The sequence below is a fragment of the Cavia porcellus genome, unplaced genomic scaffold, assembly GCF_034190915.1.
Source record: "Cavia porcellus strain 051 isolate PalLab524CR breed Dunkin Hartley unplaced genomic scaffold, mCavPor4.1 scaffold_18, whole genome shotgun sequence".
NCBI lineage: Eukaryota > Metazoa > Chordata > Mammalia > Rodentia > Caviidae > Cavia > Cavia porcellus.
The window spans coordinates 1,938,223-1,964,150 of record NW_026947501.1 but is presented as its reverse complement, the minus strand read 5'-3'; positions in this window follow the sequence as shown (position 1 = coordinate 1,964,150).

Below are 25,928 nucleotides of genomic sequence, written 5' to 3'. Positions count from 1 at the left end.
TCACCATAACACTAACCCAAAACCAACCCTTAATCCCTAACTCTAACCATAACGCTAAAACTAACCTTAAACTTACCAATAATACATAACAGTAACACTAAACCTAATCCTAAGCCTAACATAAGCCTAACACATACGTCTAACCCTAAAACTACTGATAACTAAAATCCTAAACCTAACCCTAACCCTAAATGTAGCACTAAACAATAACACTAACCCTAACCATAACACTAACATTAACACTAACATTAAAACTAACTTCTAACCCTAATCCTAACACTAAACCTGAACCTCAACCTAACCCTAACCCTTAAACTAAACGTAACACTAACCCTAAAACTAACCGTAAACCTAACACTGAACCTAACCCATACCCTAAACACTACCCCTAATCCAAACACTAAACATAACCCTAACCCTAACCCTAAACCTAATTCTAAATACAACTGTAACCTTAAGCTGAAACCTAATCATAACACTAAACCTAACCGTAACCCAAAGCCTAATTCTAACCCTCTCCCTAACACGTCACCCGGAAGGCTAGCCCTAAACCTAGCCCTAACCCAAACCCTAACCATAACCCTAAACCTATACCTAAATTCTAATCATAAACCTAAACCTAACCCTAACCCTAAACTTAACGCTAACTCTAATATCTAACCCTTAACCTAACCCTAAACCTAACATTAACTCTAACCCTAATCCTAAACCCTAACCCTAACCCTAACCCTAAGGCGAAACCTAACCCTAACACGAAACCTAACCTTAACTGTAACCCAAACCCTAAACCTCAACCTAACACTAACAATAACCCTAATCCTAACCCTAAACCCTAACCCTAATGCAAACATGAACCCTATCCTTAACCCTAACCCTAACTCTAAACATAACATTATCCCTAAACCTAAAACTAACCCAAACACTAAACCTAACCCTAACCTAACAATAACTCTATCCCTAACACCTAAACCCTAGCCCTAACCCTAATCCTAACCTTAAGCATAAAACAATCCCTAACTATAACCCTAAATTTAACCCTAAACATAATCGTAACCCTAAACCTAACAGTAACGCGAAGCATAACCATAACACTCTCCCTAACACCTAACCCCTAACCCTAAACTTAAGCTAACACTATCCCTAAATACTAAACCTAAACCTAACCCTAACCCTAACGCTAAACCTAACATTCCACCCAACTCTAACCCTAAACCTAACCCTAACCCTAAACTTAACCTTAACACAAACCAAAATCACTAAGCTTAACTCTAACCCGAACTGTAAAAAAAAAACCTAACACTAACCCTAACCATAACCCTAACTATAATGATAACAATATCACTAACCCTAACACTAACCCTAACCTCTAATCCTAACCCTAACACTAACCCTAAACCTAACCATAATTATTACGCGCTAAACCTAACATTGACCCTAACACAACACTAACCCTAACCCTAATCTCTAACCCTAACCGTAAAGTTAACTCTAAACCTAACATTAACCCTACCACCAACTCTATCCTCTAACCCTAATCATAACCGTAACCCCCTTGCCTCTAATCTGAACACTAACCCTAACACTAACCCTATCCCTAAACCTAACCATAACCCAAACACTAACCTTAAACCCTTAACACTAACTCTAACCCTAACCCTAAACCTTAACCGTAAACCTAACAATAACACTAGCCCTAAACCAAACTCTAACACGAAATTCTAACGCTAACCCTAACCCTAAATCTAACGCTAAACATCTAAACCTAACACTAAACCTAACCCTATCCTTAAACCTAAACCTAACCATAAACCTAACACAGACCCGAACACTAACCCTCACCCTAAACCCTAACCATAACTCTCACCCTAAACCTAAACCTAACCCTAACACTAAGTTTAACGTTAAACTTAATCCTAACCCTAACAATAACCCTAACCTTAACGATAACCCTAACCTCTAACCATAAACCTAACCCTAACCCTAAATTTAACCGTAACCCTAACACTCACCATAATCCACTAACCCTAAACCTAACTATATCTCTAAACCTAACCTTAACCCTCACCCTAATCCTAACCCTAAACCAACTTCTAACCTTAACACTAACCCTAAACCTATAACTAATATGTAACCCTAACTCTAACCCTAACCCTAACACTAACCCTAAGCTAAACGTAACTCTACTCTAACCTTAACTGTAACCCAAAGACTAGCCATAACCATAACCCTAATCCTAACCCTAACACTAACCCTAAACCCTAAACCTAAACCTAACACTATCCCTAAACCTAACCCTAAACATAAACCTAAACCTAACCCTAACCATAACCCTAAATCCTAACCCTAACACTATCCCTAACCCTAAACCGAACCATAAACCTAACCCTAACCCTAACCCTATCGCTAACACATAACACCTAACCCTAAACCTAACCCTAACTCTTAACCTAACCCTAAACCTAACCCTAACCTTAAACCTAACTCTGACTGTAAACCTAATCATTCACTTAACCCTTTCCAGAACCCAAAGCATAACTCTAACCCTCTCTCCAACATCTAATTCCTAACTCAAACTTAATCATAAACCTAACACAAAGTGTAACCCTAAACCTAATCCTAATACTAATCCTAACCCTTAAAGGAACTATAATCCTAAACTTTAACCCTAAACCTAACCCTAACCCTAAACCTAAACTTTAACCTAACACTAACCCGAAACTCTAACGGTAACACTAAACTTAACCATAACCTTTAACTCTAAACCAAAACCTAACCCTAACCACAAACCTAATGCTAACCTCTAAACATCACCATAACGCTAACTCTAACCGTAACCCTAAACCTAACCCTAACACTAACCCTAACCCATAAACCTATCCATAACACCTAACCCCTAAACCTAACCCAAACCCTAACCATAACACTAACCTAACCCATAACACTAAACTAATACTAACACTAACCAAATCCCTAAGCCTAACCCTAACCCTAACGCTAACCTAATTGTAACCCTAACCCTAACCATAACCCTAAGCCTAACCCTAAGTAAAACCCTAACTCTAACCCTAACACTCACACTAAACATAACCCTAATCCTAACCGTAAGCCTAACTCTAACCCTAACCTAAACCTAACCCTAAACCTAATGACTAAACCTAATCCTAAACCTTACACTATCCCTTACCTAAACGCTAACCCTAACCCTAAACTTATCCCTAAACTTAACACTAAATATTAACCCTAACCCTAACCCTAACCTAAATATGATCCTAAACATAACCATAACACTAAGACTAGCCCTAATCCTAACACTAAACCTATCCCTAACCATAAAACTAATCCTAACCCTAAACCTAGCCTTTAACCCTAACCATAATCATAACCCTAAGAATAATATCTAAGCCTCACCCTAATGCTTACTTTACCAAAAACACTATCAATAACACTAAAGCTAACCTCTAACCATTATCCTAACACTAACACTAACACTAACACTAACCCTAAACCAAACGCTAACACTAACACTAACCCTAATCCTCACCCATCACATTAAGCCCTACCACTAATCCTAACCCTAAACCTAACTATAAACCTAACCCTACCCTAATCTTAACCCTATCCCTAACACCTAACCCGTAAACCTAAAGCTAAACCTAACCCTAAAACTAACAATAAACCTAAAACTAACCCTAACCCTACCCTAAGTCTAACCCTAAACCTAATTGTAACCCTCAGCCTTACAGTAACCCGATGCCTAGCCATAAACCTATACACAACCCTAAACCCTAACCCTAAGCCTAAGCATAATCCTAACCCTAACCTAAACCAAACCCTAAACCTAATGGCTAAACCTAATCATAACCCTTACCCTATCCCTTAACTAAAAGCTACCCCTAACCCTAAACCTAAGCTTTGATCCTAAGCCTAACCATAACCCTAATGAAAACTTCTAAGCCTCACCCTAACCCTCAGCCTAACACAAAACTCTAACACTAAAATGAACGCAAACCTCTAACCATAAGCCTAAGCTTTACCCTAATCCTGACCCTAACCCTAACCCTAACACTAACCCTAGCCCTAAACCTAACCATAACCCTAACTCTAACCCTAAGCTAAACGTAACTCTAACCCTAACTGTAACCCAAAACCTAGCCAAAAACCTAACCCTAACCTAACACTTTACCTAACCATAAGCCTAACCCTAAACCTAAACCTAAATATAAACTAAACCTAAAGCATAACCCTAAACCTCAAACTATCCCTACAAATAACACTAACCGCAAATATAATTCTAAGCCTAACCCTAAAGCTATCACTAACACCTAACCCATAACCCTAATGCTAAATCTAAACCTAAATCTAACAATAAACCTAACCCTAACCCTAACCATAAACTTAACCCTAAACCTAATTGTAACACTAACCCTAAGCATAAACTGAAGCCTAACTTTTACACTCTCCCTAACACCTAACCCCTAACCCTAATTTCTATTCCTAACCCTAACCCTAACAATAACCATAACCCTAACCCAGAACTAACATTAATCCCCTACCCTCTCCCTAAACCCAGCCCTTAAACTAACTCTAAGCCTGGCTGTAAGACCTAACCCTAACCCTAACCCTAACAGTAGCATTAACCTAACACTAATTCTAAACCGAACAGTAACCTTAACAGTAACTCATATATCTAACTGTAACGCTAAACCTAACCCCAAACCTATCTCTAACCCTAACACTAACACTAACACTAACCCTAACCTCTAACAATAACCCTAACCCTAATCCTAACACTTAACCTAACTTCTAACCCTAAACCTCACCCTAAACCTCAACCTAACCCTAACCTTAACCATAACATGAACCAAAACCTAACCCTAACCCTAAACTCTAACCCTAACCCTAACCATAACCATAAAACTAACCCTAACCCTAAAACTAACACTAACCATAACCCATAACACTATCCCTAACACGTAACCCCTAAACCTAACCCTATCTCTAACCCTAAACCTAACACTAAATCTAAAGCAAACCCTAACCCTAACCCTAGCCCTAACCCTAAAACTTACCCTAACACTAACCCTAAACTCTAACCATAATGCTAAACCTAACCCTAACCTTTAACTCTAACCCAAACCGTAACCCTAATGCTAACCCTAAACCTAACGCTAACCTCTAACCATAACCATAACCCTAACACTAACCTCTAAACCTAACCGCAAACCTAAGGGTAACCCTAACACTAAAACTAACCACTAACCCTAATCCTAACACTTGACATATCCTAACCGAACACTACCCCTAACCCTAACCCTGAACCTTAACTTTAACCCTAACCTTAACTATAACCTCTAAGCCTAACACTAACCGTAACACTAACTTTAACTCTAAACCTAAACCAAAACCTAACCTCTAACTATAACCCTAACCCTAACCGTAACCTTAAATCTAACCCTAAACTCTAACCGTAACCCTAACCTTAACCATAAGCGTAAACCTGAACCTAAGTTTTAACCTTAACACTAACCCTAACCAAAATCTATAAGGTTAACCCTAGCCCAAACGCTAAACCAAACGCTAACCTCTAAACATAACCTTAACCTTAACCCTAACCCTAACCCTAAACCTAACCCTAACACAACAACTAAACCTAACTTCCAACCCTAACACTAACCCTAACCATAAACCTAAACTTAACCCAAACCCTAACCATAACCCTAAATGCTAACCCTAACCCTAACACTATCCCTAACCATAACCCTAAACGTAACCATAACCATAACCTTATCACCAACACCTAACGCCTAAAACTAACCATAAGTGGAACTCTAAAACTAACCTTAAACCTAAAACTAAACCTAACCCTAACCCTAACCCAGAGGCTAATTGTAACACAAACCCTAACCATAACACAAAGCCTAACCTTTGCCTCTCCCTAACACCTAAACCTAAAACTAACCCTAACACTAAACTTAAGCCTAATCCTAATGCTAACTCCATCCCTATCACCTAACCCCTAACCCTAACCCTAACCATAAAACAAACTCTAACCATAACCCTAAGCCTTACCTAAACCTAATCATAACCCTAAACCTATCCGTAATCCGAAGCCTAACCATAAACCTCGCCCTAACACCTAACCCCTATCCCTAAACCTAAAACTAACCCTAACCCAAAATTCAAATCCTAACTCTAACACTAACCATAATGCTAAACCTAATCCTAAACCTAAACTCTAACCCTAAACCTCACGCTAACCCTAACCCTAAACTCTAACCTTAACCCTACACCTAACCCTAACCCTAACACTAACACTAACCCTAACCCTAACACTAAACTCTAACCTTAAACCTAAACCTAACCCGAAACCAAACCCTAACACTAACCCTCACCATAACACTAACCCAAAACCAACCCTTAATCCCTAACCCTAACCCTAACGCGAAAACTAAACTTAAACTTGCCAATAATACATAACAGTAACACTAAACCTAATCCTAAGCCTAACATAAGCCTCACACATACGTCTAACCCTAAAACTACTGATAACTAAAATCCTAAACCTAACCCTAACCCTAAATGTAGCAATAAACAATAACACTAACCCTAACCACAACCCTAACATTAACACTAAAATTAAACCTAACGTTATTCTAACCCTAACCCTAACCCTAAACCTGAACCTCAACCTAACCCTAACCCTTAAACTAAACCTAACCCTAACCCTAAAACTAACCGTAAACCTAACACTGAACCTAACCCATACCCTAAACAGTAACCCTAATCCAAACACTAAACATAACCCTAACCCTAACCCTAAACCTAACTCTAAATCAAACTGTAACCTTAAGCTGAAACCTAATCGTAACACTAAACCTAACCGTAACCCAAAGCCTAATCATAACCCTGTCCCTAACACCTCACCCGGAAAGCTAGCCAAAAACTAGCCCTAACCCAAACCCTAACCATAACCCTAACACTATACCTAAAATCTAATCATAAACATAAACCTAACCCTAACACTAACCCTAAACTTAACCCTAACTCTAATATCTAACCCTAAACCTAACCCTAAACCTAACATTAACTTTAACCCTAATCCTAAACTCTAACCCTAAACCTAACCCTAAGGCGAAACCTAACCCAAACACTAGACCTAACCCTAACCTAACGATAACTCTATCCCTAGCACCTAAACCCTAGCCCCAACTCTAATCCTAAACTTAAGCATAAAACAATCTCTAACTATAACGCTAAATTTAACCCTAAACATAATTGTAACCCTAAACCTAATAGTAACGCGAAGCATAAACATAACAATCTCCCTAACACCTAACCCCTAACCCTAAACTTAACCAAACACTATCCCTAAATTCGAATCCTAAACCTAACCCTAACCCTAACGCTAAACTTAACATTACACCAAACTCTAACCCTAAGCCTAACCCTAACCCTTACCCTAACCCTGACCCTAACCCTAACACTGAATACAACCTTATGCCTAACACCTAATTCCTAAACCTAACCCTAAACCTAACCGTAAAACTAACCATAAATCTAAAGCAAACGCTAACCCTAACCCTAACCCTAACCTAATCGTACCCGTAACCCTAACGTTCACCCAAAGCATAAGGCTACCCCTATCCCTAATACCTGACCCCTAAACCTCACCCTAAACCTAACACGAAGCCTCATCCAAACCCTAACCCTAACCCTAACACTAACACTAACCTAGTCGTAACCATAACAGTAACCGTAACACGAAGCCTAATAATAACCCTATACCTAACACTAATCCTAACACTAACCCTAAACCTAAGCTTTAACCCTAACCATTACACTAACTCTAACCATAACCACTAAGCCTAACCCTAACCCTAAAGCTAACCCCAAAATTTAACACTAAACCTAAAGCTAAACTCTAACCATAACCCTAACCCTAATCCTAACCCTAACCCTAATGCTACACCTAAACCTAACCTTAACCCTAACACTATCAGTAACCCTAAACCTAACCATAAACCTAACCCTAACACTAACCCTAACCCTAACCCTAACCTTAAACCTATCCCTAACAACTAACCCTTAACTCTAACCCTAAAACTAACCCTGAAAGTAACCATAAACCTAACAATAACCCTAACCAAAACAGTAACACTAAACCTAATTTTAAACCTAACACTAACCGTAACCCTAAGCCTAACCATAACCCTCTCCTTAACACCTAATACCTAACACTAACTCTAACCCTAATAGTAACCATAACCCTAACCGTACCCCTAACCGTGACTTCTAATCCAAACCATAACCCTAACACTAACCCTAAACCTAACCCTAACACTCAACTATAATCCTAAACCTAACACTAACCCTAACCCTAACCCTAAAACTAACTTTAACCCTGACCGTAATACCTAACCATAACCCGAACAATAACCTTACCATAAGCCTAACCATTATGCTATGTCTAACCCTAAATCTAACCCTAAATTCTCACCTAAACCTAACCCTAACACTAACACTAACCCTAACCTTAACAACTCTAACATTAACCCTAAACCTAATCCGAAACCTAAACCTAACACTAACCTTCAACATAACCATAACCGAAAATGTAAACTTAATCTCTAAGCCTAACCCAAATCCTAAAACTAAGCCTAACCCTGACCGTAATACCTAACCTTAACCGTAACCCTAATTCTACCAATAGCATAAGCCTAACCCATACCTCTAACCCTAAACCTAATGCTAACTCACATACTAAACCTAACCCCAACCCTAAACCTAACACTAACCTCTAATCCTAACACTAACGCTAAACCTAACACTAACACAAAACCTAACTTCTAACCCTAACACTAAACCTAAACCTAAACCTCAACCTAATGCTAACCCTTAACCTGACCCTACCACAACACTAACCCGAACCCTAACCCTAAAACTAACTGTAAACCTAACACTGAACCTAAACTTTACCTTAAAAACTACCCCTAAACCTCACACTAAACATAACCCTAACCCTTAACCTAAACCTAACCCTAACCCTAACCATAAACTTAAGCCGAAACATAATCATAACCCTAAACATAATCATAACCCTAAACCTAACAGTAACCCAAAGCGTAACACTAACACTCTCGTTAACAACTAACACATAACGCTAGCCCTAAACCTAACCCGAACCCTAACCATAACCCTAAACCTAAAGCTAAATAATAATCATAAACCTAACCTTAAACCTAAACCTAACCCTAACATCTAACCCTAAACATAACCCTAACTCTAAACCTAACCCTAACCCTAACTTTAAACTCTAATCCTAACACTAACTCAACCCGAAAACCTAACCCTAACACTAACCCTAACCCTAACACAAACCCTAAACCTCAACCTAAACCTAACATTAACAATAACACTAACCCTAACAATAAACCTAACCCTAAACTATAAGCCTGACATGAACCCTATCCATAAACCTAACCCTAACCCTAAACCTAACACTATCCCTAACCCTAAACCTAACCCTAAAACTAACACTGACACTAAACTTAACCCTAACCCTAATGCTAACTCTATCCCTAACACCTAAACCCTAACCCTAACCCTAATCATAAAACAAACTCTAACCATAACCCTAAACCTTACCTAAACCTAATCGTAACCCTAAACCTATATGTAATCCGAAACCTAACCATAACACTCTCCCTAACACCTAACCCCTAACCCTAAACCTAAACCTAACCCTAAACTAAAATTAAAATCCTAACACTAACCCTAACCCTAATGCTAAACCTAATCCTAAACCTAAACTCTAACCCTAAACCTAAAGCTAACCCTAACCCTAAACTCTAAACCTAACCCTACACCTAACCCTAACCCTAACACTAACACTAACCCTAACCCTAACACTAAACTCTAACCCTAAACCTAACGTGAAACCTAACCCTAACACTAAACCTTACCATAACACTAACACAAAATCTAACCTTAATCCCTAACCCTAACGATAAAACTAAAATTAACCCTGCCCGTAATACCTAACAGTGACCCTAACCTCAATACTAAGCCTAACATAAGCCTAACACATACGTCTAACCCTAAAACAAATGATAACTCAAACCCTAAACCGAACCCTAAACCTAAATCTAACAATAACCAATAACACTAAGCCTAACCCTAACCCTAACATTAACAGTAACTTTGAACCTAACTTCTAACCCTAACCCTAACCCTAAACCTGAACCTCAACCTAACACTAACCCTTAACCTAAACCTGAACCTAACCCTAACCCTAACACTAACCCTAACCCTAACCCTAAAACTAACCATAAACCTAACACTGAACCTAACCCATACCCAAAACAGTAAAGCTAATCCAAACACTAACCCTAACCCTAACCCTAAACGTAAAACTAAACCTAACCCTAAAGCTAAACCTAACTCTAACACTAACCCTAACCTAACCCTAACACTAACCTCTAAACCTAACCCTAACCTTAACACTAACCCTAAACCTAAGCTTTAACCCAAACCCTAAATCTAACTCCTAAGCCCTAACCGCAACGCTAACCATAACCCAAACCCTCACCTCTAATCCTATCATAAACTTAACCATAACCCTAATCATAACTCTAACCATAACACTAACCCTAACCACTAAGCATAACCCTAACCCTAACCCTAACCTTAACCGTAACCCTAAACCTATTGCTCACCCTAACATTCTAACACTAACCCTAACTCTCACATGAACCTAAATCTAAACCTAAACCTAACCCTAATACTAAACCTAAGCCTAACACCTAACCGTAATCATAACCCTAACACTAAACCTAACCTATCCTTAAACCTAGCCTTAAGCCTAAACTTAACCCTATCCCTAACACTAACCATTACCATAAACCTAACACTAAACCTAAACCTAATCATAACCTAAACCTAACACTACTCATAAAACCAACATGTAACCTAAACCCTAACCTTAACCTTGACACAAACCAAAATCACTATGCTTAACTCTAACCCTAACCCTAAAAAAAAACCTAAAACTAACCCTAACCATAACCCTAACTATAATGATAACAATATCACTAACCCTAACACTAATTCTAACCCCTAACACTAACCCTAAACCTATCGCTAACCCTAACCCTAACCCTAAACATAACCATAATTATTACACGCTAAATCTAACATTGACCCTAACACAACACTAACCCTAACCCTAATCTCTAACCCTAACCGTAAAGTTAACTCTAAACCTAACATTAACCCTACCACCAAATCTATCCTCTAAACCTAATCATAACCGTAACCCTAACCCTTACCTCTAATCTGAACATTAACCCTAACACTAACCCTATCCCTAAACCTAACCATAACCCTAACACTAGCCTTAAACCCTTAACACTAACTCTAACCCTAACCCTAACCCTAAACCCTAACCCTAAACCTAACAATAACACTAACCCTAACTCTAACTCTAACACAAAATTCTAACCCTAAATTTAATGCTAAACATCTAAACCTAACACTAAACCTAACCCTATCCTTAACCCTAAACCTAACCATAAGCCTAACACAGACCGGAACACTAACCCTCACCCTAACCCCTAACCCTAACTCTAACCCTAAACCTAAACCTAACCCTAACACTAAATTTAACATTAAACTTAACCCTAAACCTAACAATAACCCTAACCTTAACGATAACCGGAACCTCTAACCATAAACTTAACACTAACCCTAAACTTAACCGTAACCCGAACGCTCACCTTAATCCACTCACCCTAAAGCTAATTATATCTCTAACCCTAACCTTAAACCTCACCCTAATCCTAACCCTAAACCAACTTCTAACCTTAACACTAACCCTAAACCAATAACTAATATGTAAACCTAACTCTAAACCTAACCCTAACACTAACCCTAAGCTAAACGTAACTCTAACCCTAACTGTAACCCAAAGCCTAGCCATAACCATAACCCTAATCCTAACCCTAACACTAACCCTGAACCCTAAAGCTAAACCAAACACTATCCCTAAACCTAACACTAAATTAAACCTAACCCTAAACATAAACCTAAACCTAACCCTAACCATAACCCTAAATCCTAACCCTAACCCTAACACTATCGCTAACCCTAAACCGAACCATAAACCTAACCCTAACCCTAACCCTATCGCTAACACATAACACCCAACCCTAAACCTAACCCTAACACTTAACCTAACCCTAAACCTAACCCTAACCTTAAACCTAACTCTGACTGTAAATCTAATCGTTCACTTAACCCTTACCGGAACCCAAAGCCTAACTCTAACCCTCTCCCCAACATCTAATTAATAACTCAAACATAATCATAAACCTAACACAAACTGTAACCCTAAACCTAATCCTAATACTAATCCTAACCCTAAAAGGAACTATAAACCTAAACTTTAACCCTAAACCTAACCTTAACCCTAAATCTAAACCTTAACCTAACACTAACCCGAAACTCTAACGGTAACACTAAACTTAACCGTAACCTTTAACTCTAAACCAAAACCTAACCCTAACCACAAACCTAACGCTAACCTCTAACCATCACCATAACACTAACTCTAACCGTAAACCTAAATCTAACCCTAACACTAACATTTACCCATAAACCTATCCATAACACCTAACTCCTAAACCTAACCCAAACCCTAACCATAACACTACCCTAACCCATAACACTAACCTAATACTAACACTAACCCTAACCCTAACCCTAACACTAACCTAATTGTAACCCTAACCCTAACCATAACCCTAAGCCTAACCCTAAGCAAAACCCTAACTCTAACACTAACACTCACACTAAACATAACCCTAATCCTAACCCTAAGACTAACTCTAACTCTAACCTAAACCTAGCCCTAAAACTAACGACTAAACCTAATCCTAAACCTTACACTATCCTTTACCTAAACACTAACCCTAACCCTAAACCTATCCCTAACCTTAACACTAAATATTAACCCTAACCCTAACCCTAACCTAAATATGATCCTAAACTTAACCATAACACTAAGACTAGCCCTAATCCTAACACTAAACCTATCCCTAACCCTAAAACTCATCCTAACCCTAAACCTAGCCTTTAACCCTAACCATAATCATAACGCTAAAAATAACATCTAAGCCTCACCCTAATGCTTACTTTACCTCAAACTCTATCAATAACACTAAAACTAACCTCTAACCATAATCCTAACACTAACCCTAACACTAACCCTAACCCTAACACTAACACTAACCCTAATCCTCACCCCTCACATTAAGTCCTACCACTAATACTAACCCTAAACCAAACTATAAACCTAACCCTACCCTAATCCTAACCCTATCACTAACACCTAACCCCAAAACCTAACGCTAAACCTAACCCTAAAACTAACAATAAACCTAAAACTAACCATAACCCTACCCTAAGCCTAACCCTAAACCTAATTGTAACCCTCAGCCTTACATTAATCCGATGCCTAGCCATAAACCTATACATAACCCTAACCCTAACCCTAAGCCTAATCTTAACCCTAATCTAAACCTAACCCTAAACCTAATGACTAAACCTAATCATAACCCTTACCCTATCCCTTAAGTAAACGCTAACCCTAACCCTAAACCTAAGCTTTAATCCTAAGCCTAACCCTAACGAAAACTTCTAAGCCTCACCCTAACCCTCAGCCTAACACCAAACTCTAACACTAAAATGAATGCTACCCTCTAACCATAAACCTAACCTTTACCCTAATCCTAACCCTACCTAACCCTAACACTTACCCTAAACCTAAATCTAACCGTAACCCTAACTCTAACCCTAAGCTAAACATAACTCTAACCCTAACTGTAACCCGAAACCTAGCAGAAAACCTAACCCTAAACCTAACACTAACCCTAAACCTAACACTATACCTAACCATAACACTAACCCTAAACCTAAACCTAACCCTAAGCATAAACTAAACCTAAAGCCTAAACCTAAACCTCAAACTATCCCTACAAATAACACTAACCGTAAACATAATTCTAAGCCTAACCCTAAACCTATCCCTAACACCTAACCCATAACCCTAATGCTAAATCTAAACCTAAATCTAACAATAAACCTAACCCTAACCCTAACCATAAACTTAACCCTAAACCTAATTGTAACACTAACCCTAAGCATAAACTGAAGCCTAACTTTTACACTCTCCCTAACACCTAACCCCTAACCCTAACTTCTATTCCTAACACTAACCCTAACAATAACCATAACCCTAACCCAGAACTAACATCAATCCCTTACCCTCTCCCTAAATCTAGCCCTTAAACTAACTCTAAGCCTGGCTGTAATACCTAACCTTAACCCTAACCCTAACCCTAACCCTAACCCTAACCCTAACCCTAACCCTAGCATAAACCTAACACTAATTCTAACCCGAACACTAACTGTAACCGTAACACATATATCTAACCGTAACGCTAAACCTAACCCCAAACCTATCTCTAACCCTAACCCTAACACTAACACTAACCGTAACCTCTAAAAATAACCCTAACCCTAAACCTAAACCTAACCCTAACCCTCAACCTAACCCTAACCTTAACCATAACATTAACCCAAACCAAAGCCTAACCCTAAACTCTAACTGTAACCCTAACCCTAACCATAAATCTAACCCTAACCCTAACACTAACACTAACCATAACCCATAACACTATCCCTAACACCTAACCCCTAAACCTAACCCTATCTCTAACCCTAAACCTAACACTAAATCTAAAGCAAACCCTAACCCTAACCCTAACCCTAATGCGAACCTAATTGTAACACTAACAATAACCATAACCCTAAGCCTAACCCTGAACCTAACCATAACTCTAAACCTAACCCTAAACCTGACCCTAACCCTAACCCTCAGAGTAACACTGACATCGACAACTAAACCTAAACCTAACCATAACCCTAACCCTAAAACTCCCCCACTAACCCAAATCCTATCCCTTACCATATCGCTAAGCCTAACCCTAAGCCTAATCCTAACGCTAACCCTAAGCTTTAACCCTAACCCCAACCATAAACCTAACCCTACCAATAACCTATAAGCCTAACACGAACCCTAACAATAACCCTAACTCTAAACGTAAACCAAAAGTTAACTTTAACCATAACCCTAACCCTAACCATAACCTTAAGCCTAATCCTAAACTCTAACCATAAGCCTAACTGTAAGGCTAAACATAAACCTGAAACTAAGCTTTAACCCTAACCCTAACCATAACCCTAACCGTACTCTATAATCCTAATCCTAATCCTAACCCTATACCTAACCCTAACACTAACCCTAAATCAAACGCTAACATGTAGCCATAACCCTAAACTTAACACTAACCCTAACACTAAACCTATCTTCTAACACTAACTCTAAACCTTACCCTAAACATAAACCTAAAGCTAACCCTCCCCATAAACCTAAACCCTAACCCTAAACCTATCACTATCCCTAACCCTAAACTGAACCCTAAACCTAACACTAACCCTAACCATATTGCTAACACCTAACACCTAACCCTAAACCTAAACCTAACTCTTAAACTAACCCTAAACCTAACCCTAACCGTAACCCTAACTCTAACTGTAAAACTAATCATAACACTAACCCTTACTGAAACCCAAAGCCTAAGCCTAACACTCTCGGCAACACCTAATTCCTAACTCTAATATTAATCATAACCCTAACACTAAGCGTAACCCTAAAACTAACCCCAACAATACTCGTAACCCTAAAAGGAACTACAAATAAAATTTAACCCTAAACCTAACCCTAACCCTAACCCCAAACCTAACGCAAACCACTAAACATAACCATAATCCTAACCTAACCCTAACCCTAACACTAAACCTAACCGATAACCTTATCCCTAACCCCTAGTTCTAACCCTAACCATAACACTAACCCAAACCCTAACCCTAACCTTAACCCTAACCCTAACGCTAACCTAATTGTAACCCTAACCCTAACCATAACCCTAAGCCTAACCCTAACCAAAACCCTAACTCTAACCCTAACCTTCACACTAACCCTAAACCTAACACTAACTTCTAAACCTAACCCTAACTCTAACTGTAACCCTAACTCTAAAACTAAACACTAACCCTAATCCCAACCCTTAGAATATTCCTAACCATACACAACCCCTAAAACTAATTCGCAACCTAAGCTTTAACAATAACCGTAACCCTAACCATAACCATAACCTCTAATCCTTACACTAACCGTAACACTAACCCTAACTCTAACCATAAACCAAAAGCTAATCTCTAACCAAAAATTGAACCCTAATCCTAACCTTAAACCTAAACTTAAACTCTTGCCGTAACCCTAACTGTAAACGTGAACTTAGGCTTTAACGCTAACCCTAACACTAATACTAATCCTAACCATCAAGTCTAAGCCTAATCCTAACTCTAAACCTAACTCTAACCCTAAACCAAACGCTACTTTCTAACCCTAACACTAACCCTAACCCTAACCCTAACCCTAACCCTAACCCTAACCCTAACATTGAAACTAACTTCTAAACCTGTCACTTACTGTAAGCCTGAAAATAAACCTAACCCTAACCCTAACCTTAACCCTAACCCTAAACCCTAACAATAACCCTACACTATCACTAACGCTAACACTAACCCTAAACCGAACCATCAACTTAACCCTAACGCTAACACTATCACTAACACCTAACCCCTAACCCTAACTCTAAAACTAACCCTAAACATAAACCTAACCCTAAACCTAAACCTAACCCTAAATCCAATCGTAACCCTAACCCTAACTGTAACCCAAAGCCTAACCCTAACCCCCTCCCTAACACCTAACTCCTAACCCTAACCTTAATCATAACCCTAACACTAAGCGTAACCCTAAGCCTAACCCTAACACTAACCCTAAACCGAGCCATAACACTAAACTATAACACTAAACCTAACCCTAACCCTAAACCTAAACGTTACCCTAACACTAACCCTAAACTCTAACCGTAATGCTAAACCTAACCCTAACCTTTAACTCTAACCCAAACCCTAACCCTAATGCTAACCCTAAACCTAACACTAACCTCAAACCATAACTGTAACCCTAACATTAACCTCTAAACCTAACTGTAAACCTAAGGGTAACCCTAACCCTAAAACTAACCACTAACCCTAATCCTAACACTTGACATATCCCTAACCGAACATTACCCCTAACCCTAACCCTGAACCTTAGCTTTAACCCTAACCTTAACCATAACCTAGCCTAACACTAACCCTAACACTAACCTTAACTCTAACCCTAAACCAAAACCTAACCTCTAACCATAACCCTAACACTAACCGTAACCTTAAATCTAAACCTAAACTCTAACCGTAACCCTAACCTAAACCATAAGCGTAAACCTGAACCTAAGTTTTAAACTTCACCCTAACCCTAACCAAAATCTATAAGGTTAACCCTAGCCCAAACGCTAAACCAAATGGAAACCTCTAAACATAACCTTAACCTTAACGCTAACCCTACCCTAAACCTAACCCTAACCCTAACACAAAACCTAACTTCTAACCCTAACACTAACCCTAACCCTAAACCTAAACCTAAACCTAACCCAAACCCTAACCCTAACCCTAAATGCTAACCCTAACCCTAACACTATCCCTAACCATAACCCTAAACGTAACCATAACCATAACCCTATCACCAACACCTAACACCTAAACCTAACCATAAGTGGAACTCTAAAACTAACCATAAACCTAAAACTAAACGTAACCCTAACCCTAACCCTAAGGCTAATTGTAACACAAACCCTAACCATAACACAAAGCCTAACCTTTGCCTCTCCCTAACACCTAACCCTAAAACTAACCCTAACACTAAACTTAACCCTAACCCTAATGCTAACTCCATCCCTATCACCTAACCCCTAACCCTAACCCTAACAATAAAACAAACTCTAACCATAACCTTAAACCTTACCTAAACCAAATCGTAACACTAAACCTATTCGTAATCCAAAGCCTAACCATAATCCTGTCCCTAACACCTAACCCCTATCCCTAAACCTAAAACTAACCCTAACACAAAATTCAAATCGTAACTCTAACCCTAACCCTAATGCTAAACCTAATCCTAAACCTAAACTCTAACCCTAAACCTCATGCTAACCCTAACCCTAAACTCTAACAATAAACCTACACCTAACCCAAACACTAACACTAACCCTAAAACAAAACTCTAACCTTAAACATAAACCTAACCCGAAACCAAACCCTAACACTGACCCTCACCATAACACTAACCCAAAACCAACCCTTAATCCCTAACCCTAACCCTAACGCTAAAACTAAGCTTAAACTTGTCAATAATACATAACAGTAGCACTAAACCTAATCCTAAGCCTAACATAAGCCTAACACATACGTCTAACCCTAAAACTAATGATAACTAAAATCCTAAACCTAACTCTAAATCTAAATGTAGCACTAACCAATATCACTAACCCTAACCCTAACATTAAAACTAACATTAAAAGTAACTTCTAACGCTAACCCTAACCCTAAACTTGAACCTCAACCTAACCCTAACCCTAAAACTAAACCTAACCCTAACCCTAAAACTAACCGTAAACCTAACACTGAACCTAACCCATACCCTAAACACTACCCCTAATCCAAACACTAAACATAACCCTAACCCTAAAACTAAACCTAACTCTAAATGTAACTGTAACCTTAAGCTGAAACCTAATCGTAACACTAAACCTAACCGTAACCCAAAGCCTAATCCTAACCCTCTCCCTAACAACTCACCCGGAAGGCTAGCCCTAAACCTAGCCCTAACCCAAACCCTAACCATAACCCTAACCCTAAACCTAAATTCTAATCATAAACCTAAACCTAACACTAACCCTAACACTAAACTTAACCCTAACTCTAATATCTAACCCTAAACGTAACCCTAAACCTAACATTAACTCTAACCCTAATCCTAAACTCTAACCCTAACCCTAACCCTAAGGCGAAACCTAAACCTAACACTAAGCCTAACCTTAACTGTAACCCAAACCCTAAACCTCAACCTAAGCCTAACAATAACCCTAATCCTAACCCTAAACCCTAACCCTAATGCAAACACGAACCCTATCCTTAACTCTAACCCTAACTCTAAACCTAACATTATCCCTAACCCTAAAACTAACCCAAACACTAAACCTAACCCTAACCTAACAATAACTCTATCCCTAACACCTAAACCCTAGCCCTACCCTAATCCTAACCTTAAGCATAAAACAATCCCTAACTATAACCCTAAATTTAACCCTAAACATATCGTAACCCTAAACCTAACAGTAACGTGAAGCATAACCATAACACTCTCCCTAACACCTAACCCCTAACCCTAAACTTAACCTAAAACTATCCCTAAATTCGAAACCTAAACCTAACCCTAACCCTAACGCTAAACCTAACATTACACCAACCTCTAGCCCTAAACCTAACCCTAACCCTAAACTTAACCCTAACCCTTACCCTAACCATGACCCTAACCCTAACACTGAATACAACCTTATGCCTAACACCTAATTCCTAAACCTAACCCTAAACCTAACCGTAAAACTAACCATAAATCTAAAGCAAACGCTAACCCTAACCCTATCCCTAACCTAATCATAACCGTAACCCTAACCGTAACCCAAAGCATAAGGCTACCCCTATCCCTAACACCTGACCCCTATACCTAACACGAAGCCTAATCCAAACCCTAACCCTAACCCTAACACTAACACTAACCTAGTCGTAACCATAACAATAACCGTAACACGAAGCCTAATAATAAACCTATACCTAACACTAATCCTAACCCTAAACCTAAACCTAAGCTTTAACCCTAACCATAACACTAACTCTAACCATAACCACTAAGCCTAACCCTAAGCCTAAAGCTAACCCCAAAATTTAACACTAAACCTAACGCTAACCTCTAACCATAACCCTAACCCTAAACCTAATGCTACCCCTAACCCTAACCTTAACCCTAACACTATCAGTAACCCTAAACCTAACGATAAACCTAACCCTAACACTAACCCTAAACCTAACCCTAAAACGAACCCTAACGCTAACCCTAACGTTAACCTTAAACCTATCCCTAACAACTAACCCTTAACTCTAACCCTAAAACTAACCCTGAAACTAACCGTAAACCTAACAATAACCCTAAACCTAACAGTAACACTAAACCTAATTTTAAACCTAACACTAACCGTAACCCTAAGCCTAACCATAACCCTCTCCTTAACATCTAATACCTAACACTAACTCTAACCCCAATAGTAACCATAACCCTAACCGTACCCCTAACCGTAACTTCTAATCCAAACCATAACCCTAACCGTAACCCTAAACCTAACCCTAACACTCAACTATAATGCTAAACCTAACACTAACCCTAACCCTAACCCTAAAACTAACTTTAACCCTGACCGTAATACCGAACCATAAACCGAACACTAAGCCTACCACAAGCCTAACCATAATGCTATCTAACCCTAAATCTAACCCTAAATTCTCACCTAAACCTAACCCTAACACTAACACTAACCCTAACCTTAACAACTCTAACATTAACCCTAAACCTAATCCGAAACCTAAACCTAACACTAACCCTCAACATAACCGTAACTGAAAATGTAAACTTAATCTCTAAGCCTAACCCTAACCCTAAAACTAAGCCTAACCCTGACAATAATACCTAACCTTAACCATAACCCTAATTCTACCAATAACATAAGCCTTACCCATACCTCTAACCCAAAACCTAATGCTAACTCACATACTAAACCTAACCCCAACACTAAATCTAACATTAACCTCTAATCATAACACTAACGCTAAACCTAACACTAACACTAAACCTAACTTCTAACCCTAACACTAAACCTAAACCTAAACCTCAACCTAACCCTAACCCTTAACCTGACCCTAACACAACACTAACCCGAACCCTAACCCTAAAACTAACTGTAAACCTAACACTGAACCTAAACTTTACCTTAAACACTACCCCTAAACCTCACACTAAACATAACCCTAACCCTTAACCTAAACCTAACCCTAACCCTAACCATAAACTTAAGCCTAAGCATAATCATAACCCTAAACCTAACAGTAACCCAAAGCCTAACACTAACACTCTCGTTAACAAATAACACATAACGCTAGCCCTAAACCTAGCCCTAACTATAACGCTAACCCTAACCCTAATCGTAACCCTAAACCTAAAGCTAAATTCTAATCATAAACCTAACCTTAAACCTAAACCTAACCCTAACATCTAACCCTAAACATAAGCCTAACTCTAAACCTAACCCTAACCCTAACTTTAAACTCTAATCCTAAACCTAACTCAAACCGAAAACCTAACCCTAACACTAACCCTAACCCTAACCCAAACCCTAAACCTCAACCTAAACCTACCATTAACAATAGCACTAACCCTAACAATAAACCTAACCCTAAACTATAAACCTGACATGAGCCCTATCCATAAACCTAAACCTAACCCTAAACCTAACAGGATCCCTAACCCTAAACCTAAACCTAAAACTAACACTAACACTAAGCTTAAAGCTAACCCTAATGCTAACTATATCCCTAACACCTAAAACCAAACCCTAACCCTAACCATAAAACAAACTCTAACCATAACCCTAAACCTTACCTAAACCTAAACATAACCGTAAACCTATCCGTAATCCGAAGCCTAACCATAACACTCTCCCTAACACCTAACCCTAAACCTAAACCTAACCCCAAACTAAAATTAAAATCCTAACACTAACCCTAACCCTAATGCTAAACCTAATCCTAAACCTAAACTCTAACCCTAAACCTAAAGCTAACAAAAACCCTAAACTCTAACCCTAACCCTACACCTAACCCTAACCCTAACACTAACACTAACCCTAACCCTAACCCTAAACTCTAACCCTAACGCGAAACCTAACCCTAACACTAAACCTCAGCATAACACTAACCCAAAACCTAACCTTAATCCCTAACCCTAAACCTAAAGCTAACACTAACCCTAAACTCTAACACTAACCCTACACCTAACCCTAACCCTAACACTAACACTAACACTAACCCTAACCCTAAACTCTAACCCTAACGCGAAACCTAACCCTAACACTAAACCTCAGCATAACACTAACCCAAAACCTAACCTTAATCCCTAACCCTAACGATAAAACTAACATTAACCCTGCCCGTAATACCTAACCGTGGCCCTAACCTCAATACTAAGCCTAACATAAGCCTAACACATACGTCTAACCCTAAAACTAATGATAGCTCAAACCCTAAACCTAACCCGAACCCTAAATCAAACAATAACCAATAACACTAAGCCTAACCCTATACCTAACATTAACACTAATGTTAAACCTAACTTCTAACCCTAACCCTAACCCTAAACCTGAACCTCAACCTAACACTAACCCTTAACCTAAACCTGAACCTAACCATAACCCTAAAAGTAACCCTAACCCTAACCCTAAAACTAACCGTAAACCTAACACTGAACCTAGCCCATACCCAAAACAGTACCCCTAATCCAAAGAATAAACCTAACCCTAACCCTAAACGTAAAACTAAACCTAACCCTAACCGTAAGCTAAACCTAACTCTAACCCTAACCCTAACCTAACCCTAACAGTAACCTCTAAACCTAACCCTAACCCTAACCGTAACAGTAACCCTAAACCTAAGCTTTAACCCAAACCCTAAACCTAACTCCTAAGCCCGAACCCCAACGCTAACCATAACCCAAACCCTCACCTCTAACCCTAACACTAAACTTAACCCTAACCCTAATCATAACTGTAAATATAACACTAACCCTAACCACTAAGCATAACCCTAACCCTAACCTTAACCGTAACCCTAAACCTATTGCTCACCCTAACATTCTAACACTAACGCTAACTCTAACATGAAACTAAATCTAAACCTAAACCTAACCCTGATCCTAACCCTAAGCCTAACACCTAACCGTAATCATAACGCTAACACTAAACCTAACCCTATCCTTAAACCTAGACATAAGTCTAAACCTAACCCTATCCCTAACACTAACCATTACCATAAACCTAACATTAAACCTAAACCTAATCCTAACCTAAACCGAACACTACTCCTAACACCAACCTGTAACACAAACCCTAACCTTAACCTTAACACAAACCAAAATCACTAAGCTTAACTCTAACCCTAACCCTAAAAAGAACCTAACACTAACCCTAACCATAAACCTAACTATAATGATAACAATATCACTAACCGTAACACTAACCCTAACCTCTAACTCTAACCCTAAACCTATCGCTAACCCTAACCCTAACCCTAAACATAACCATAATTATTACACGCTAAACCTAACATTGACCCTAACACAACACTAACCCTAACCCTAAATCTCTAACCCTAACCGTAAAGTTAACTCTTAACCTAACATTAACCCTACCACCAACTCTATCCTCTAACCCTAATCATAACCGTAACCCTAACCCTTACCTCTAATCTGAACACTAACCCTAACACTAACCCTATCCCTAAACCTAACCATAATCGTAACACTAACTTTAAACCTTTAACACTAACTCTAACCCTAAACCTAACCCTAAACCTAACAATAACACTAACCCTAACCCTAACTCTAACACGAAATTCTAACCCTAACCCTAACCCTAACCCTAAATTTAACGCTAAACATCTAAACCTAACACTGAACCTAACGTTATCCTTATCCCTAACCCTAACCATAAACCTTACACAGACCCGAACACTAACCCTCACCCTAACCCCTAACCCTAACTCTAACCCTAAACCTAAACCTAACCCTAACACTTAATATAACATTAAACTTAACCCTAACCCTAACAATAACCCTAACCTTAACGATAACCCTAACCTCTAACCATAAACTTAACCCTAACCCTAAACTTAACCATAACCCGAACCCTCACCTTAATCCACTAACCCTAAACCTAATTATATCTCTAACCCTAACCTTACCCTCACCCTAATCCTAAACCTAAACCAACTTCTAACCGTAAAACTAACCCTAAACCTATAACTAATATGTAACCCTAACTCTAACCCTAACCCTAACACTAACCCTAAGCTAAATGTAATTCTAACCCTAACTGTAACCCAAAGCCTAGCCATAACCATAACCCTAATTCTAACCCTAACACTAACCCTAAACCCTAAACCTAAACTTAACACTATCCCTAAACCTAACCCTAAATTAAACCTAAACCTAAACATAAAACTAAACCTAACGCTAACCCTAAAAGTAATCTAACCCTAACCCTAAAACTAACCGTAAACCTAACACTGAACCTAACCCATACCCTAAACTGTTCCCCTAATCCAAACACTAAACCTAACCCTAACCCTAAACGTAAAACTAAACCTAACCCTAACCCTAACCCTAAAGCTAAACCTAACTCTAACCCTAACCCTAACCTAACACTAACACTAACCTCTAAACCTAACCCTAACCCTAACCCTAACCCTAACCGTAACAGTAACCCTAAACCTAAGCTTTAACCCAAACCCTAAACCTAACTCCTAAGCCCTAACCCCAACGCTAACCATAACCCAAACCCTCACCTCTAACCATAACACTAAACTTAACCCTAACCCTAATCATAACTGTCACCATAACACTAACCCTAACCAAAAAGCATAACCCTAACCCTAACCTTAACCGTAACCCTAAACCTATTGCTCACCCTAACATTCTAACACTAACGCTAACTCTAACATGAAACTAAATCTAAACCTAAACCTAACCCTGATCCTAACCCTAAGCCTAACACCTAACCGTAATCATAACGCTAACACTAAACCTAACCCTATCCTTAAACCTAGACCTAAGTCTAAACCTAACCCTATCCCTAACACTAACCATTACCATAAACCTAACACTAAACCTAAACCTAATCCTAACCTAAACCGAACACTAATCCTAACACCAACCTGTAACACAAACCCTAGCCTTAACCTTAACACAAACCAAAATCACTAAGCTTAACTCTAACCCTAACCCTAAAAAGAACCTAACACTAACCCTAACCATAAACCTAACTATAATGATAACAATATCACTAACCGTAACACTAACCCTAACCTCTAACTCTAACCCTAAACCTATCGCTAACCCTAACCCTAACCCTAAACATAACCATAATTATTACACGCTAAACCTAACATTGACCCTAACACAACACTAACCCTAACCCTAAATCTCTAACCCTAACCGTAATGTTAACTCTTAACCTAACATTAACCCTACCACCAACTCTATCCTCTAACCCTAATCATAACCGTAACCCTAACCCTTACCTCTAATCTGAACATTAACCCTAACACTAACCCTATCCCTAAACCTAACCATAATCCTAACACTAACTTTAAACCTTTAACACTAACTCTAACCCTAAAACTAACCCTAAAACTAACAATAAAACTAACCCTAACCCTAACTCTAACACGAAATTCTAACCCTAACCCTAACCCTAACCCTAAATTTAATGCTAAACATCTAAACCTAACACTGAACCTAACCTTTCCTTATCCCTAACCCTAACCATAAACCTAACACAGACCCGAACACTAACCCTCACCCTAACCCCTAACCCTAACTCTAACCCTAAACCTAAACCTAACCCTAACACTTAATATAACATTAAACTTAACTCTAACCCTAACAATAACCCTAACCTTAACGATAACCCTAACCTCTAACCATAAACTTAACCCTAACCCTTAACTTAACCGTAACCCGACCTTCACCTTAATCC